General features: G+C 45.3%; 1 protein-coding gene across 2 annotated transcripts in view; it reads right to left on the minus strand.

Moving 5' to 3' along the window:
* The window catches only part of SLC6A6 (solute carrier family 6 member 6), a 91,935-nt gene that overhangs the window by 57,298 nt on the left and 21,882 nt on the right, over positions 1–12,755 (minus strand). The window lies entirely within an intron of this gene.

Here is a 12,755-nt window from a genome sequence, read left to right on the forward strand (position 1 = left end):
TGCCAGGCGCGGGACCGGCTCCCGGCGCCGGGGCCGGGGCCGGGGCCGGGGAGGGGGCGCCGGCTGCCGGTCTTCAATTATTCTCGCTTTTTTTAATTGTTATTGAAACAAAGAGCGGCCTCCCTTTAAACAAAGCATCCGGCGGTGCCGGAGCTGTCCCCGTGCCCCGGCGGCTGCCCGGCCCCCGGGTTTCCCCCTCCGTGGGCGCCGGCTCCCGTGGGAAGGCGGTGAGGGCTCCGACGGCGGAGCCGGCCCGTGCGGTGTGGTCCAGAAAGGCTTTTGGGGCGTTTGGTCTTGGCAACCAGCTTCTGCTCGAGGAAGCACAAGGAAGTGCGGCCTGGCAGGTGCCGGGSGGACCGCGGGCTCTCGGCTCCTCTCCTCTCCTCCCAGAAGAGCAGTCCCCAGCACCAGCCACCCTGGCTCAGAGCTGGGGAACAAAGTACAGCTCGGGCGACCAGCAGCAGACGTGAACAGGGCGCTGTTTCGCGCCGCGTGTGGTTTGAGCGCGCCGGAGGCTGGGGCTTTTCTCTTGCAGGCGAAGGGGTATATGACTCAAATGTCTCCGCGCTCCCCCTCCCCTCGTCTGCGGTATTTTTGTTAACAAAAGGATACAGCGGCTGATAGAATCGCTGGGCATTTTCATATAACCTCTGCAGGAGATCTAGTAAGATACTGTGTATTGTAAAATATCAGTGTGCTTTGTGGGGGCAGAGTAGCTGAGAAAAGGAGTGTCTGCGCCGCGTGTGTTTTGCAGAAGTCCCTCCGTGCTAGCCTTGTGCACTAGGAACAGCAGAGACTGACCAAAGAAGAGCAAACAGACCGTGCAGCCCTGCTCTCCCCGATACCCCTACCTTCCCACCCCACTCACGAGGACAGTGGTCTCCAGGAGCCACCCCTATGACGCCTGTCACCTGTGTCGAGGTTGCTGCTGGGATCAAATTCCACCACAGCAACCTCCAGGGAAGTCTCCAGCAAAGGCTTTTTCCTTGGCTTCTTCATGCAAGCGTGCAGAGAGCTGCACCCCTTCTGAAAACTCGTCCTTTGCCATACAATATGCCAGGGTAGCACCAGTGCTTTTGCCTGACTCTAACAGGCTCTGCCATTTCCCACTATCCAAGCTGATTTGCAAAGTGAATAGGTCTCTTAAGTGCAAAATAGATACAGGTAGATGATAAAGGCAACTAAYTGAAGAGCTATCTCCTCTAAACAGACTGGTTTAAACTAATTACATGATGTAGCGCATGCTGCCACCTACGTGTTGTGATTCAGGTTTCTTGTGCACTGCAGCTTCGCTTTTGTAGGCATCCTCCGCTGAAGGCAGCTATAGCATTTTGTGAGACACAGCTGCCTGCTRCACGAGGGACCACAAACACAAGCGGCTGTGGCTGCGCTAGGGAACAAGGCAAAACATTTTGCACCGGTGCAGCCACTTATTCGGTTGCAGTGAGGATGCCTCAGTGTAGATTAGAAACCAGCAGTCACATCGGTGAAACGTAAGTAGCYGCTGGAGCCTCATCTGTGCTCAGGATCCTGCCAGCACAGCTGTATCATTGACAGCAGTGGAATATTTTGCTCAAGTTCTCTAGAGGAATCAAAGCCTGTATTTTCTGTCTCTGGCTCTCTCTTGTTCTGTTGTTTCTCACCATTTAAAAAAAAAAAAAAAGGTCAGCCACAGAAAGCACATGGTTTCTCTTTGTGTTTGCAAAAAGCCCAAAGCTGTTTTGAAGTCAGAGGCATGTAAACAGTACCTGGAACTAAGYGGGATAATAATAATAATAATTAGTCCTTTTGTGTCATAAATATGTGCATCACTGTCTGTTGTTTCATTATGAGACAGCACAACTTCTGAGAATGTGCCTGCCTAAGGAATGTTTGGGGGGGAAATCTGCCTTCGGTTGCAGCAACGTAAGGCAGCCGTAATTCCTCTGGCTTCACCAGCTCAGTTACATACCTGAATTCAGAAGTTGGAGCCCAAATCACAAAGCATATGCATATGTATAGCATTAAGTATACAAATGGTGCCTTCAATTATATCTTTTCCTGTAGGTCTGGTTTTAATCTCCTATCAGTATTTTTAGTTCTGCAGTTCCATTGATTTCAATGGATTCAGTTCTTATGTGCGCTGGTGCCACTAATAGCAGAATCAAGCCTAGCCCCCGAAACGCTTCTCAAGAAAACATTAACCAAAACTTAAATAAGATAGGCCAAAATCATACCGGTTATAGGAAGGTGTAATTCCAACAGCTTGTCTACCATGTCTAAAATTTATCCAGCAAGAGGCTATACAAAAACAGAATATAATGTTCTTGTGACTGCCTTGCAAATCAGCTGTAGCAGCACATTTTGGCACACTTGTGCAAGGCAGTTTAGTAATCACCTTCCTCTGCATTCTGCCTCTTTCCTAGAGGCTATTTTCCCCATTAACAGGCTGATCTGCTTTATGGAAAGGTGTTGGGTGCGGATACAGCATGCACCTTTTGTATCTCTTTAATCCAATAACATAACTCTTTTTTAATCTCCACGTGTGGGTCACAGGGTTTAAAAAAGACACTGGGCCAAATCCCAGGCTTGGCCACAACATGTGGAAATCTACTGAGAAGACAGTAAAGTCAAATGAGATTCTCTGTATTTGCACCCTGTAAAAGAGGTCTCAGAGGGCAGTGATGTGAGTGCCTCATTTTGCAGATGGGTGCACATTAGCACAAATGTGTGGCAGAGTTAGGTCAGTTTTCTATCGGGATAGGTGGATGGATGGAGGGATATCATGTCCTGGTTTAGAGGATCCTCAGCAAATTCTCATTTGTTTTAAATTGAAATGGATTTAATATTTCTTGCTTTTTTTTTTCAGGAGAAGAACTTGTTTCTTTTCAATATCTGGCTGCCAAAGGGAACATGTTTACTGGACTCAGGACCAACGTGGGGCAAGAACAATGAGCAGGTCTTGCAGGGACTGAAAAGATTTTACATATAAACATTAAAATAAAAAAGCAAAATGTAACCAGGCACGAAGTCCAGCAGGAATCTAGGAACAAGTGGACAGCACTACATGTAAAAAGGGTATGTAGGCAAGGATGGCAAAAGGATCCTCTGAATAAACTCATCACATGAATGATTCTCTGAATGCAGACTTTGCATACAGCACTATATGGGGGCAGCCTCGGGGGTTCCCCCATATGGCAAAGGACCCTGAACTCAAAAAAGGGTGCCAGATTTTGTGAGGGATTTGCACATCATGCAGTGACTCTGGACTGCAGATTTTAAGCACTACTAAATCGGGGAATAGAATTGTTGCTATTGCTATTACAGACCAGGATATTTCACTAATCCGTGCAATCCACTAAGTTGCTGTAGTTTTAGTCTGTGTTTATTTTAGATGAAATTATGTCCAGGACAGTTAATTTTTCCTAGTTATCCAATCAAATCCTATATAAATAAAAATCGAACAAAAATCAAAACATGACCTGTGGTTTTTTGTACACTCCCCCATCATGTGAACCTGCAGATGATGGAGTAGTGCACTAGTCCAGCAAACAAATAAACAAAAAYAATGAAAAGCTACAGCTCTTCTTGAAAATTAGTCCCACTGGCTTTAAATTATATTAACAATGTAATTTTAGTACTAGTGGTGGCCTATTTTGCTTATATTTGAAACTGCCTAGCCATTATGGGATTGCCTCCACTGGTTCTTTTCTTATGTCAAGTAAATGGCATTAACTCGAGGTACTTAACAAGGCTGAAAGGCTGGAACGGACCTTTTTCCAAACACCAGGCAAGTTTAGAAATGTCTGTTCTTTTACATGGGCTGATCCCTAAAGCGAGGGGCAAACCTGGAACCAACTAGCCTGGAACCAAAGTGGTCACACTGGCCTTTGGAAGAAGTCAAGTAGCTCCAGTTAAATGGCAGGCAGCTACCTGGAAATAAAAGACTCTCGTGTTTCCAAAGGTTTACATTGTGATTTTCAAGAGCTCCTGAGCAATTTAAAGTCCATGAAAGGAATGCACTATAGAATGAAAAATACAGGTATTATTAAAGAATGTCTCCAAACTGAAAGCTAGCCAGTTTCATAAAAACAAGTTAAAAAACAATAACAGGTACTCTGTCTCCTGCTGGATGCCGTATGAACCATATGTTTTGCGTTTTTTAAGTCACTTTTAAAACAACGTTTTTCTGTTTGCTGTTGCTATTGTGAAAAAAAGACAGTAAAAACAACTATGCATAAAATGAGGTTAAAGTAATCTAATTAAAAAAATAAACAATGTGTTTTCATCTTTAATTCATATGCAGTCATTTGGGGTCTAACTTGTAAAAAAGACATAAAAATTCAGAAAAGATTTTGAAGGATGACTGTTTCCCTTTAARATTAATGATAAACATACTTGTGTATTCAAGGGAGAACAGATCCAGTGTTATGTAACAGGATAAAGAAACAAAATCCTTTTTCCTTAAATCAAAATAACCAGTATGTGTGTGGATTTTAGTCAGTCACTGAAAAATCAGGAAATTCATTTTCTTTCACAACGGCATTCTACATGCTAAAAATGAGCTCTTGTAATTTTTAAATAGAATCACAACAATTAAAGATGAAAAAGATTTGTCTGTTCTTGACAATTCCTTTGCCAACACAGGATTGTTCCCTGAAGAAAATTCTAAAGTACTTGTTCTGTGCAAAGATCCAAATTTGTACTCTTCTTTTTATTTTATGTGGCACTAGTAATTTCAATTTTTAGACTTCCCAGAAAATTCTGTTTTTAAATCAGTTTACCTAATACTAGAGGCATTGTAACTTACCTCTTTTAATCATTTTTCACCTGAACTAACTAACTACTAAATAACAGCCCTTATCGAATCTTGCAATGCCTGCCTAAATTTGCCACTGAATTTAATGGGACAAGATCAACAGGTAATGTTTTTTTAAATGGTGTCATTGTTCTTTGCTGGCTCAGTCTTATTGAATTTGCAAAAAAAACACAAAAGAAAATAATTTTCTACCACATAACCTGCATTTTCCACTTCTGTATTTCACCACAGCACTCATACCAGAAGTTCTGCATCAGAATTTGATATATAAAGTTCCTCTTTATCACATGAATTCAATTTTCCAAAAGAAGCCAAAGAATGCTATTAATAACCAAGATACAAGCCCTGGAAAGGCTAAGTCTCTGAACGTACTTGCTGCAAAAAAAAGTCATCTTGTTGGATCTAATTCCGGAGTCATTATTTTACACAATGAGGAGCAGTCAGGCAGCGATTTGCATAGAAAGGGACTGCTGAGTTAAGGTGCTATTCACTCTTGCATGAAAGAAGCACGCAGGTGCTTCTCTGAGCTGCTTACAGCTTTGTCCGCAGCCAAAGTAAATCATGCTTATATCGGCGTGGCCTTGCACATGTCCACGCTCGAAGTTTTGAGTCCTGACAGTAAAGCCTTGAATCCAGGCAGCTGAAGCGAAACCAGCTCCCCCAGTGGAGCGAGTCCTCTATTAGCACAGTAGCACAAGGTTTGCTTGAAGATGGTGCTGTTTGGCTTATAACAGAAATAAGAGGGCTGCGGCGTTCCTGTCCTCCCAAGAGTGACTGAGCYGGCCAATCTACTTCCCCCTGCCTTGCCCAGCAGTGCTGCAGCTGTGCGTCCAGCTGTCTCGTCCCCCCTCGAATGTCCCACAATGGTCAGAAAATGCCTCTCTCCCTGCTCTGCCCATCAAGCTCCTGCTAAATATTACGCTGCTGCATGGCTGGCTTGGAAATGTCCTCGGCCTCGCGAGCACACCAGTTCCTGCAGAGCTGAGATGGTTGTACAGGTGCTGCAAAGGCCGTATGAGAGCTGGGAAAYGGTCGGAAGAAGTAAGAGTGGTAGGTGATGGGGAAGGAGTTGTGGCAGATCTTCTGGACGCAGTAAAAGCTCAGCACAGTGTGAGGCTGCCTTGCCCAACYGCTTCCATTGCCATGTGGAGCTGGGCACCAAGCTGGGCACGGTGGGCCTGGCCACATCCCAGGTGACAGCAGACATGTCAGTGGAAAACAGTCCAGAAATTTATGGCGGTGAGCTCACTAATGTAGACACCGCTGGAGCCCTCTCACCTTATGTGACTGGTCCGGACAAGCCAATGGATTAAACCCTCTGAGGAGGAAGAAGAATGATCACTCAGGAGTATTCATACATGCTCATATTTCTTTTTACTTGTTTATGGGTCCCTCTGCTCCCTTCCCTCTCAAAGGGATGGTGAAACACTTATGAATAGTGTATAAAAAATGATTTTAAAGTGCCTAGTTTATTCTGACAAATTACACTGGCAGTTGTAGGCAAACACTAASAGAACGTACTCTAAGAAACAAAACCATTCCCAAATGCATGCTTTACTAGTTCAGACAGATACGATTTCTAGCTAGGTGAATTAACGCACTGCAAGCAGAGAAAGCCAGAATCAGATGCTTGAGAAGCCAGAAAAAAATCCAGGGAACATTTAGAATAAACCCTGCAAGCTATCCCGTAACTGCTCATTCAGTTACATGATTTTAATTAACAAAACTGGAAAGCAAGCATGTAATATAAACTTAACAAACACAGCACTTTGGTTTTCCAGGCTATCAGTCCAAATGCAAAACAAATTGCTTGCATCTGGTGGAAGAAGCAGAGGAGAGCGAGTCTGCTGAGGGAGCTTCTCTTTTAACTGCCCTGCAGGCCAGCGTAACAGCATCCACGTATGGCGTTTCAGAGCTCCCGTGTAGCCGTTCCCGCTGTCCTTTGGCACCGCCTGGGCACACACGCTCTAAGCATTGCCCACATGCTCCAAGGAGGATGCCTCTGCTTTCACCTTTGCAGGAGCGTGTTGCTCCCTACGGGCAGCAATGTCACTGCGGAGAGGCCAGCAGCCTTATAAGCTTGGGTGACCTTGAGCCTTCCTAAGCAGTTACCTTTTCTGGGCCTTTGGCATGCTCTCAAGTGATCATTCAGCCAAAATCTCCACTGCCTAAAATAAATTCAGCAATATTCGCTGCGGTATCCCTGCACTTCTCTTTCAGGATACCTGACTCCATCTCCCAACCTGGGCAGAGAGAGGCTTTGAAAAGTTTACCCATGTCCTCCCCAGGCAGAAAGCTCCTGAACTGGCCCGAAGCCAGCGCGACTCACTTCGTGTTGTTATTAGGAAGGGCAACGTTTTAGGGAGCTTTCTTGCGTGTTCCTATATGCTAACGGGGTGTGTGTCTGCCTTGTTTAGAAGCCGCCTTGACAACGGTATTTTTATGAGATGCTTCTTCCCCACCTACTGAAAGACTGACCCATTTAGGAAGAAGAGGAGCTAGAGCGTGGATGACTCGTCCTCTGACCTTTTTTGAGCTTTTTTGAGCGGGGCCTGCAGGAGAAGGGACGGGAAGTGAGGACAGACCGGGAGGCAGGCACCCCGGGGAGCCACACGAGCTAGCAAATGCAAATGCTAAGGAGAAATGCCCAAAGACCCCTACACTAGCAGCCTCACCCTGCCTGCAGGACTCCTTCAGTCACCCTTGGGCTCAGGTTTTCAGAGTGCAGCCCGGCCCTCCAGCCCTCTTATCCCTGCAGCTCTTACGTCAAACGCAATGCAGAACGGCAACGACAGGAGTATTTGCCTCCCCGAGATCCAGCCTACACCCGAGACCACACCGGGATCCTTTCAGTCTGGCAAGTGCACATTCAACTCGCACTGCACAGCTAACATGCATGTTTTTCCCTGCCAGGTACCTACTTACTTGTCCCATGAACCAGGAAAGCAAAGTGTCCGGCTGAGGCGAGTGCAAGGCCAGGTCCCAGCGCCGCAGAGCTGGGACTGCAGCCGCGGCGGTGGCATGTGCCAGTCAGAGCTGAACGTACCCACGCGCAGTGCGGCAGAGTGCCTTAAATGAGTATTTGAGAAACATCAGTAACTTTCTCGCCCCGCTTGCCGCCTGTGCCAGCCAGCCACCCACGCTCCCGCAAGTGTGGGAAAGCACCCGTTGCTCTCGCAGCGCGCCGAGGCTGGGGAAGGCGGTGTCCGGACAGGCATGCCGCCGGTCGCCTCGTCTCGGTTCGGGGAGCACTAACTTCAGCACGTGCACGCAAATGCCTGCAGTATATCCTGCATGCTGCTTGGAGTCGCAGTCTGCACGCTATACCCCTAACGCACCCGCGTAGCGAGGGTACCTACCGGAGACCTGTCTGCAGGCATTGCCGAGCGGCTGGGGCTGCAAGCTGGGGCTGTGGCCTTGCAGCGAGCGCCTGCTACCTGGCTCTCCCAGCCAGAGCAATCCTGCTTTGTTGTTTCTACATGGACGTGGAGAAGGGAGGGGGGGAAATGAGCTCAGCCTGAAGCTCTAGAAATACAGATTTCCACCTCTAAAACTCTCTGGCCAATGCTGGTCTGCTCGGATTTGTATCAAAGACCAATCCTACCACTTGACGATGGTTAAACGGGCAACAAAGGGTTAATATTTTGCGTGCAGTTGGTCACTGGATGYCTGTAGCACCGGGCAATTTTTTCTTACTATCTGAGTCAGCCAAAGACCTAGAGCTTTATTTTTATGCTTGCATGTTTGCCTGTCGGGCTAGTTAAATTCACAGAGGGAAGTGTGAAAACTTGACCCCAAGCTCCCACATTTCCTTGGGAAGGGCCAAACGCATCCCAGTGCCCTGTTGCGCAGCGGAGGCGGATTTGGGAATACCTCGGCCAAGCACAAGGACGCCCTCAGCCCGCACGGCCCCCCCAGAGCGAGTGCTGTAGGGAGGGACCTCCTCGCCACGACCCAAGCCCCGGAGCGCCTTGGCGCTGCTTGGGGAGCTGGCAGAAGAGCTGCGCGTCCCGTGGTGCGTTGTGACAGCGGCCAGGCGTCCTCTGGAGCAGCGAGGCCCCGGGATTGCCTGCTGACAGAGCCGCATAAATCACGGGGCAGACCTCCACAGTGCAGGGTGTGGTGGAGCCCTGGGAGGCTTTCCAACCRATTCCCCGGAGGTCCTGCAAAGCCCTGGGGAGGGGGCACAGCTTTTATGGACACCCATCAGCTGGCTAGGTGTCAGGGGCACAAATACCACGGGGTGCAGCGGCCACTGCCACATGCCCACTCCACCTGGCTTAAACTCAGTTTACCCTCAAGGTGAATTCATGCCAGCCCTGGAGCTCCTGGCAACTTTGCTGCATGAATTTCTGTTCACTTACGGGAGACAAAGCTCCCAGTTCTCCCAGTAAGGTGCAGATTTGAATCCAGGTCATATTTCTGCTGTCCTCCACCAGCATCACAGCTGTTTGCTCCAAACATGATGATATTTTTAAAAGAGCAAAAGCATGAATTATTTCAAACTTGCCTCAGGATGAAATTGCAAGGGTACTGTGGAGAATGTGTTTCCACAACAAAACAGGAGCTCTTCCCACTGACTTGTTCTTTTTACTTTCATGAATGCCAGAAAAGTGACTGGCATTTTTTAAATGTCAGCATGTACCTGGAATGGGAATTTGTTTCCATTAAATCCTTTGGAAGCTATTGTTGTTGTTGTTGTTGTTGTTGTTGTTTGATGCAACCGAAAGTTCAGTTTGGCAATTTTTATTAGACCTTGCTTTTAGGTATAGGCAATTAGCTTAACAAAATACCAGATAGGATCTTCGCTGTGTTTGCAATGCCTGTTGCTCAGATCCTTACCTGGTGGGAAATGGCTTTGGAAGAGCACAACCACATCGTTGTAGCTGTTTACATCACATTTCTGATGGAGCTCCACCCTGCTTTCTCCATTTGTACTTTGTTTTCTATGAATAAAGGTCATGGCATTGGCATCACAAAAAATATTGTTGCTGTAGAAGGAATTCAGCTGTCCCCTCTGGGTTATAAAATGAATCACATGACAGGACAGAGTAATGCACTTAAACTTGGGCAGGGAAGAAATCAGAGCTGTAAGAGAAGCAAAAGCCCAACGTGGCTCTTCCCAGACCTCTAGCATCTCACAAGTCACCTGTCTCCATCCCTGTGCTGGACTGCTGCGTACTGCATAATCTCTAACATTTTGCACAATCTAGTTTTCAAGGTGCTCCCGCTGTCAGCAGGGGTCCRTTCTGGGTGCCTGTAGGAGGCTCTTTCCCAGCCGAATGGATCACACTGTGGGAAATTCTTTTCTGATAGTCAAAGGGCATTTTCTCTTCATTGATGCCATCCAATTAGCTCAACACCTTGCTACAACAGTTGCTGGGTCAGGGGACATGGCTACAAGACAGCTGTCCATACTTTAGCCTGCTATACAAAAAATGCGTTATGTAGAGGGAACCTCTGTGCCAGGAACTAGTTTAAGTCACTGGTTTGTTCAGGATTCTAGCCTGGTTATATCCCAGCTACCTAACACAGGTTTTTGGCCATGTTGTGTCTGGATCGGGGATAAATGTATTGTAATTACATCCCTCAGCTCAGCTATAGATTTAAGGTAAATGAGACCTTTCTCATGCTTCTGTATAAAAGTCTACACTGACCTTAGTGTTTGTGCTGCCGTCAAAAATAACACTTGTTACACTTTTGGCTCAAAAGCCATTTTTATGGCTTCTAATCTGTCATTATGGGTGAGTCCCTCGAGGCTCTGTTGTCTTCTACTCCTTTCAGTTTGCCAATACTTTCTAGTAAGGTAATATTTTAACTAGCTGCAATATTCCAGGAGTAACTTCATTACCACTACTTGCAGAGACATGGCCACAAACTCATGGTCCATGTTTTTATGAGTCTCTCGGCATAAACCAAACTCTGAACGTTTCTGAAACTATGAAGGGAAACCAACAGACGTTGCGGTACTATCGTTACAGCCWAGGCAACAGAACAGCAAGTGAAGCAAAAGCCGTACATCAAAAGCACTGGGAATACTTTTCTTGAGGAACACTGCTCAAGAAATCCCCTGTCTGCAGAATTCAGAAGGAAGTGTATTGGAAAAGAAACTCCAGGTTAAGCAAATCTTGAACTTTCCTTCCCAGTATTACACCAGTACAATTGAGTAGCAAATCAAATTCTACAGAAATGGCCAGGGATTTTATTAGTAAATAGACCAGATGTGAATTCTTTGTTCAATTTTTTTCTCAACTAAAGTCTCATTAATGGCAGAGGAAGATTAATGCTCTGAATAATAATGGATAGTAGTCTTTATACAGTATTTTAGCTTAACCCCTAGGAATAGTACTTTAAGGAATGTAGATCTTCCTTGCTGCAAAGCCCTCAGCATTCATGTGACAATAACCAGTAGACAGATAAAATAGAAGCAACTAATAAAATATTTCATCATTATAAAAATTTCCAACACTGGAAGATTTTGCAAATCACCCAACAAGTTTTGTAAGTCCTCTGGCATTTGAGTATTTGTTAGGGATAGCCTAATGAAAGCTAAATGAACTGTGAATACAAGTATAAGGTTTAAAACAATGTTACACAGGCATTTTTAAGTGTCCACAGAAATAGCACTGTTAAGAGCATTGTTCAAATTTAAATAAAATTGTTTCTTTTCCTTACAAAGCAGTCTCCTTTTCTAGCAATGCGTATCAATAGAATAAAAGTTGTCTCAAAAATTAAGAAATTGTTAAATATAAGACCATTACACTCCTCTTTTCCCTTAGCATTGACTAAGAAGTGGTTGAAGTTAGATCCCCATTTAAGGTTTCCACACCTCTTGGTTCTTTGTATTGTATTTCCTCCATGAAATTTCATAACTTCAACTAACTTTGTTGGCCTGTGAGGCCTACAAAGCACACCTATGCTCTATAGGAAGTGGCTTTAATGTTGCTCTAGCAACCTTAAATCAGTACTGAGTAAGCAGAGGTGCTGCTCAGCAGAGAAATAACACCAAACTGTTGTCTGTATGTCCTCATAATGGTTACGAATGAAGACAACAGTTAGGATGATCCAGCCAAATACTCTTCAGGCAAAGTTCTGCAGTTCTACTCTTCCCCTAAGCTTTAATTTGAGAAAACTTCTAGTGCCAGTGCTGCTTGTTGCAGTGCACTCTTAGTGTTGGGGGAACCTTTCTTTCCTTTGCTCCTAGTGTTCCCAGAAGTGAACTAATGGTGGATACCACATCCTCTGTGAATCTGCGGTAATGTAAAGAGAGAAGAATCTCACTCAGTGAAGAATCCAGGTCCTCCTTTAGTCTACTCCAGAGGTGGCTGCATTTTGGGAGGAAGAAATTAATCTTACTTTTTTTTTTTTTAGGTTTTAACATGATGCTCCCTTAATTCACTTCTGTAAAGCATTTGGGGATCATCTGATGAAAAGTCCTAAAGAAACACAAAGTATCACTGCTGCTGGGGTTGCAAAAATAAGGTGCCAGCTCAGAGAAGAGAAGTGTGCTCACAACAAAGAGAATTTGGACACAAATACAAATCATGGCATTGCGTGCTGACAAACACTTCATCTGCCTGCTGGTGTTTAAATTTTTCAAATACACACAGACTATTATTGAGGACCTTAGGTACCATTGTTTGCCACTGAGCCAAATCTATTTAATCTCTCTTCATAACTAGTCCCTACTGCCCCTCAGCTATTTTGCTGTTGTTGTTGTTGTTGTTGTTGTCATTCATCTTCAAATCTTTTTCAGTCTGCAAGCATCTTTCTGGTACCAGAACTGAACAGAGTATTTCAGGCAGTCATCTAAGGGCTAGTCTAAAACGCACTTCTTTATCACTTTTATATAGTTTGTCCCATATCCTTTTGATTTCAGACCTTGCTTTGGGTCTACACAAGAAAGGTCTTGCCATCTTTGCTTGGGTCTGAGGATTTTTTTTCCCTTGGCTTTGAT

Source organism: Apteryx rowi, unplaced genomic scaffold, assembly GCF_003343035.1.
Source record: "Apteryx rowi isolate R43461 unplaced genomic scaffold, aptRow1 scaffold_75, whole genome shotgun sequence".
In the NCBI taxonomy this organism is placed as follows: Eukaryota; Metazoa; Chordata; class Aves; order Apterygiformes; family Apterygidae; genus Apteryx; species Apteryx rowi.